The following is a 7,355-nucleotide window of genomic DNA, read 5'->3' on the forward strand; positions in this document are numbered from 1 at the left end:
ACAACTCCAACAGCCATGGCAGCCGGGGCTGATGGGAGCCAGGGTCCATCTGGAGAGCACCAGGTTGGCAATGGTTGTGGCATCTGATTAGGGGGTGTGGCTGGCAAGGAAAGATTTAGTGGTTGGCTAAGATCACCAGTTCCTGGTTGCCACTCCTTGCCATGACATAAACTCAGATAGAACTTTCGCATCTCTTTCAAAGCAAAATAAATTTTCAGCTGAGCCAGTTCATAGATTTGTTGTACAGAGAGATTATTTGCATGTCGGGAAGCACACACAAACAACAATCACATGTTTACTTCAGCCTCAAAAAGGCACATATTTTGAGGTTTTAGTAATATGGAAATATGTAAATCAATTCACAGATAGTGAATAGCAAGCAGCAGACAGCTGATCACCTAAACATTCTTTAACCAGTTGACAGCACCACTTGCTACCTTTCCGCTGCCATACAGAAGGCTGGCACCAAGCATGGAGGGATAATAATAATAATAATAATAATAATAATAATAATAATAATAATAATAATTTTATTATTTATGCCATGCTCATCTGGGTGGGTTTCCCATCTGGCTGGGACAGTATGGTGTAGTGATTGGAATAAGACTTACTGGGCGACCTTGGGCCAGTCACAGTCTCCCAGTCTAGCCTATTTCACAGGGTTGTGGTGAGGATGAAACGGGGATGGGAAGAACCATGAGCACCACCTTGAACTCTTTGAAGGAAGGTGGAATATACATATATTTAAACAAATTTCAAGTGGGGGGAGAAAGAGAAAGACCTTGGTGCTAAAACATCCGCTTTGCATGCAGAAGGTCCAGGTTCAATCCCAGGCAGCTCCAAACAGTGGCGTAGCGTGGGTTGTCAGCAAGGCAAGTAATTTGCGCCCCCTAACCCGTGGATTTGCGCACCCTAACCCGTGGATTTGCGCCCCCTAACCCTAACCCCCAGATGTTGCGCCCGGCCCCCCCTGCACCCCCCACACTATGCCACTGGCTCCAAATAGACCTGGAAAGACATTATTTCAAACACTGCAAAGCTGCTACCAATAATTGTGCCGGCAATTCTTACTGAGCTAAATAGTCCCATAATTTTGGCTTTGTCTTGTTCCCATTGAGGCCACCTTTCCCCTTCCTTGTAATTCAGGCACTGCTGCCATGCTGGTGTCTTCCCTTGACAGACCTGTAGTCCACTGTAACTTACGGACTCACTGTTAAGACTGAGTTCATGAAAGACAATCTTGCTCAGCTACAAGTGATCGCCAGAGAAGAGTCCTCTTCTCTAGCCAGCGGTCCTGATGGCGCAGAGAGAAGAGAATCCGTTGTCAGCCCCACCAGAGCTGAGAACGAGCAGAGGGTGCACCAATGCAGCTAACAATAAACAACTAAATCGTAGTGGAAAGGTTAACACCCTCTGCAGAGACATCCCATGCTGATCTTGTTGCATGCTGCAAATACACTGAAAGGAACCTGATTTATATATATATATATGCAAGGGATAAAGTTGTGTCTTGCTCCTTTTGCAGGACAGTTGCCCAGGACCATCTATGTGCAAAACGTCTGCCTCGGGCCTGAGTGACATCTGTATTGGGTGACTTCCTTCCTTCCCAAGAATCACCTTTCTGAATCACCTTTTGACAAGAAAAGTGCCCAAGGCTTAGTGAGCATTTGGCTTCTGTTGTAAAGAAATAGGAAGTCCACTTCTTAGAAACACTCTGCTGTCTTATCACCAGGGACGGCTCTGTCCTGCCATACCAGTTTCTGCATCGCTTTTGACCACCAGCTTTTTCTGCCCTTTGGCTTTCCTGCCTCAGGAATCTCTGCCTTGAATGCAAACAGAACTACGTCTCCCAGAATGCAATGCCACATCACAGGGAGGGTTGAGGCTTTGAAAAACACATGAGCGTAAATTTCTCGGATTAAAAAAACAAAAAAGCAACAACCCAAAGAGGCGGGAGAGGAATCAAAGCCTCGAGCGTCATGTCTAGGAATAGAAACGGGAGTGCTGCCAAGTTATTACAGAAGATGAGTAATCCACTTAAGTCATTCCTCTAAACACCATTCCTTGTAAGAGAATTAAAATATCAGCTTACATCACCAAATGCAGCTCAGAGGCTGGACAAAATCTGTGCAGGCATTACGCTTGGATTGCAAGCATGAGTAAGATCTGGAGGGCAAATGAACAGACTGTTCAGGACTCAGATTCCAGAGGAGGAGGAGGAGGAGGAAAGTGAGGCGGGCAGGATTTTAGTCCTTTCCAAGCAAGAAGCGGTCATAAAAACGCTGTCAGGAGATCTCGGTGAGAAATTAGAAGTAGAACTATATGGAGACCAGGAAGGAGAAAAGAACGCTGTATATTTTCAGCACTGTCCCATTAACATCTCTAGAGCAGAGCATCTCAAACGTCTGACACCAAGGCACCTTTAAATAACCCCCACAAAAGCCTGGCTGCAAACAGGCAGCTCACTGATTTGATAAAGCCTGAAAATGTTTACTTTTAGAGGTGAAACTATAACGTCACTTGGGAGATTAGAGGATGCTACAAACATTTTTCTTAAAACTTTAAAGAAACTGTGTATATTCCCTGATCTAAATTGCCCTCCAGATATTGCTCTTACCACCCTCCAGGGTGCAGCGGAAGAGACAGCTACAGTATGGGAACCCGGCTTTTCTCCAGCAGGTTCAATAGCACGTAGGAGAGGGCAGTACTGGTCAGGGAGATTGTGTGAGTAGGGGAAATAGCTCCTCCCCTTTCCCCAGTGCTCTAAAGTAAATAAAAAGTCAGGAGATTTGTGTGTCTTTTCACCCTTAGGGGCTACAATCTATTTAGTTAGTTAGTTTATTTAACATAATTGATATGCCTCTTAATCATGGGGGTGGGGTGGGATTTACACAATCTAGCCAAAGTGATGCAATTTTTTATCATCATCGTCATTGTTGCTGTTAAATTTATCTCTCTACTGCTCTTCCTCCCAAGCAACAGCCCACAATCGAGTGCAGCACCATTAAACTACAGTGAGGCTAGAAGATGAAACCAATAAAAACAAACTCCCGACAGCAGAGCCAAACTTAAACATGCTGGTGCACACGACATCTGCTAGGACCCCGAGGCAATTACCTTCCAAAAGCCCAGCTGAACATGTATATCTTCAGGTTGATGCCTGAAGACCACAAGCAGATTTCCACAGAGAGAGAATTCTATAATTGGGGGGCTGCTGCCAGGAAGGCCCTGCCCCATGGAATCACACACATGCACTGGCCCAACCCCACTGGCAAGAAGAGAAGCAGGTCTTCCTCGCCAGGGCATGGGCCGAAAGGAATGGAGAGAGGTGTATGTACTTGGGCCCCAAGGTGTTTATGCCTTTGTATGTCAGCATGGGTGGGCAACTCTATCCATTTCAGGTCCTCACAGATCTTAAGTTCAGTTCTCCACATTTCCACATCAGTTTGAGAATTATTTTATATATGACTGCTGACTGTTACTCTGAAACTTCCCTTCCCTGGAGGCTCTAAGACCAAGCCTGAGCATCTTCTGTTGAGTATTCTGCACTTGGGGGGGGGGGGAATCCAAATTCCTTTTCTGAATATCGGTTAGACTTCATCTCAGTTGTTCAGATGTTTCTGTCTGTTATAGTGAAATGGGACAGGTTGCTATTTCAGCCACAAAACCATCTGTTAGACACCCACCAAGCTGGTCTCTGCATCTCTCCCCAATCCCCTTCCACATCCCTCCAGGTGTGCTACTGGCCAACTGTTCAAATTCTTTCTTCCCCTCCCTGCTAATTAACATGGGCACGTGCAAACCAATTGGCCAGATGTACTGGGGACAGCCCCAATTTTCTGTTCTCTCCTTTGGCCAACCACCAGTTCCTCTTTTGCCTTTGAGGGAGATTTGCAGGGACTGTGCCTTTGTCTTACTGTGAGATTGTGCGCAAATTTCAGCTCCATCTCTGGGGCCTCTCACCAAGCAAGGAAACAGAGTCATCATCTTGACTCCTATGTGGGCCAATTTATCACCGCCACCAGCCCAGAAAGTAAGGGTTGTCACCAATGACCTTCTCAAAGTAGACCCATTGAAACTAATGGACCCAAATAAGTTGTGCCTATTGATTTCAATGGGTCTACTCCAAATAGGACTAGCACTGGCTGCAGTCCCATTGCACGCTTCATAATGTGCTTGCACATGGGGCTACCTTTGAAGGTGACTTAGAAATTACAACTATTCCAGAACGCAGCTGCCAGACCAGTGACTGGGAGTGGCCTCCAGGACCAAATAACAACGGTCCTAAAGGATCCACACACTCCAACATTTCTCCAATGAAAATAGGGGTCCCTTTACCCTTTACCTTTATTCCATCTTACTGGGTTGCCCCAGTCACTCTGGGCAGCTTCCAACATATATGAAAACATAATAAAACTATACAGGGCTGCTTTCAGGTGTCTTCTAAAGACTGCATAGTTACCGTATTTTTTGCACCATAACACTCACTTTTTTCCTCCTAGAAAGTAAGGGGAAATGTCTGTGCGTGTTACGGAGCGAATGCCTATGGATGGCGGGGGGATTTGCTGCAGTCGTGAGCAGAGGATCCATGGTTCCCCTTCCTTCCCTCCTCCGTGGCTCACTTTGAAACAGCAAAGCGGGAGAAGAGCCGCTGAGTGGGGAGGAGAGAGGGACAGAGAGCCTGCTTGCTTTAAAGGAGCAAAGCGGGAGAGGAGAGGAGCCGCTTACACGAGTGTAAGCGGCTCCTGTCCGGTTGGCTCCTTTAAAGCAAGCAGGCTCTCTGTCCCTCTCTCCTCCCCACTCAGCTCGCTAAATAGCAGCAAAGTTTTTCAGCTCGCTAAGCCGGGGATGAGCGGGGAGGAGAGAGAAAAGCAGAGCCTGCTTGCTTTAAAGGAGCAAAGTGGGAGAAGAGAGGAGCCTTCTCCCCTTATACCCTTCTTCATTATTAGCAGCATCCTTCTCCACACACCCCACGCATGCTCCTTGTCCCTCGAGTGCTTTTCCTTCCCTCCCCACTTAAAATGTGGTTACAAAGCATGGATTCACATGGATCCTCAAGCTTTTTGCACTGGGTCACCCCAAATTCACCATCAGATCACATAGCATGTCCATGGCTACATCTTGCACCAAAAAAATCACGCACCCACTGTTGCCTGGGGCTGCAGTAGTGCAAAAACATGGTTACAAAGCATGGATCCACATGGATCCTCAGGATTTTTGCATTGAGCTACTCCAAACTCACTGTCAGATCACATGTCTGTGGCCACAAAAATCATACATCCACTGTTTCATTTAGAATATTTTTTTCTTGTTTCCTCCTCTAAAAACTACGTGCGTGTTATGGTCTGGTACGTGTTATAGAGTGAAAAATACGGTACTTATCTCCTTGGCTCAGGGGTCGCATGACTCCATACCTTCCAACATTTCTCCAATGAAAATAGGGGTGTCCTAAGGAAAAGTCGGACATTCCAGGATCAAATCAGAAACTGGGACAGCTTCTGTAAATCTGGGACTGTCCCTGGAAAATGGGGACACTTGGAGGGTCTAAAGGATCTTTCACTGGCTCCCAGGACGTTTCCGAGCACAATTCAAAGCCCCACAGACATAGAAAATGCTTGTGTTATTTTTCTCCATAACCACTCAGGTTAAAAGGCAGGGTTACCAACTGACCAAGGAATTTTGCTCTGGACAGCTCCCGTTCTTCGACAGCAGATGATCTAACAAAAAATTCAGCAGCTGAGGCTTCTCCAGGCATGGAGATAGGCTTCCTTGCACACTAATATCTGCATATCAGGCTCCTGTTGAAAGCACTGGAGGAGCAGGGGCCAGTTGGCGACCCTATGAAAATGGTGTTCCTTTAAAGAGGCTGTGATCGGTGCAAATTAAAGCTGCCCAAACTGTAATGAGATATCCTGAAGGGCTGGGCCAGTTTAACAGTTAAGGTCTAAAAATTTCAGTAGAAGCAACCTGTGGTTTGGTTGCATTCTTTCTAACCAGGGTCAAAGGAGTTGGGATATGACTCATTTTAAATTTTTTTACTTGTTCGTTTTCAGAACGGCTTGGGCTTTCCGGAGTTGTATTAATTGCGGTTTTGAGGTGTCTGACCAAATGAGTGAGTCTACAGGGACTTTCCAATATCAGAATGAAAGGCCCAGCTTTGCAAGCAGCAGCAGAGCTCACTCGCAAGAATATCAGGGCTGCTCCATGAGAGCAGGAGTCAAAGAGCCATTTGCACAAGGGCACCTCAACATGTAAGATTGCCATGTTTTTCACCAGTCTGGCTCCTGTGCCTTTAACAGCAACCTGGTGTGCCCAAAATTAAGCTCCCTCCTCCACCACCCTCATCACTTTAACACCAAACTGGGAAAAGCTTTGGTTTGTTGAATTTCTGCATGGAAGGCACAGAAGCAGGGCTAGACCGATTTTGATCAAATTGGGGGGAAATAGTGGGGAGGCTGGGGTTTATCAGCCTCAAACATCTCACAGATGAAAATCAGGAGGTTATTGTGCGTTTCTAGCATGCACACGCTTGTGCGCGTGCACACACACACACACACACACACACACACTGCCCTTGCCAGCACCAGCACAACCACAATTCTTCCATATTGTTGCACTTCCTTTTTGTGTTGTTGGGTTCTGTTTTGCAACAGTCTGCCCTTCCTTGATTTAAAAGCCAAGAGAGTGTTTGTTCTTTCGACTCAATATATCTTATCCTATTCTGTCCAAAAATATTACCCACACAGTAGGGCAAGACTCTGGAGAGTCTCTGCCAGTTAGTGCAGACAACAATGATCAAATTAGAGCGAGAGTTTGACTCAGTACAAGAGATTTTTGTAGTGTCACCTAATCGTGAGCAATCTTTCAAGTTCTCCAGAACTCTTCATCAGGCTGCATGTTAAGCCAAAGATAGCGGGGGGAGAAAAAGTTGCCTTGAAGACACAACATCTTCAGATTGAAACAGTTGTAAGAGCATCTAGTCCAGCATCCTGTTCTCCCACTGATGAATAAGATGCCTACGGGAAGCCTCAGAGCAGGACCTGAGCACCACAGTGCCCACCCCTTGGGACAGTGGAAGCAGAACGCAGCCATCACAGCTGGTAGCCACGGACAGCCTTCTCCTCCAAAGGATGGCTTCCAGGAGCCATAATGCAGAGCAGACTGAATTTTTCAGATAACAGCAAGGCTTGTTTCAGGTTGCACCTCTCTCATCTAAGTCCATGCTGGTTTTGACCTATGAAGCTTCGTGGACTACCTTTCCCCATATATGAAGCTACACAGACTCTGAGATCAGCATCTTGTTGGTGGCAAAGAAGAGAGAGAGAGAGAGAGAGAGAATTCCTCAGATGACAAGA

Source organism: Podarcis liolepis, assembly GCF_965112155.1.
Source record: "Podarcis liolepis genome assembly, chromosome: 7".
NCBI classification, from domain to species: Eukaryota; Metazoa; Chordata; class Lepidosauria; order Squamata; family Lacertidae; genus Podarcis; species Podarcis liolepis.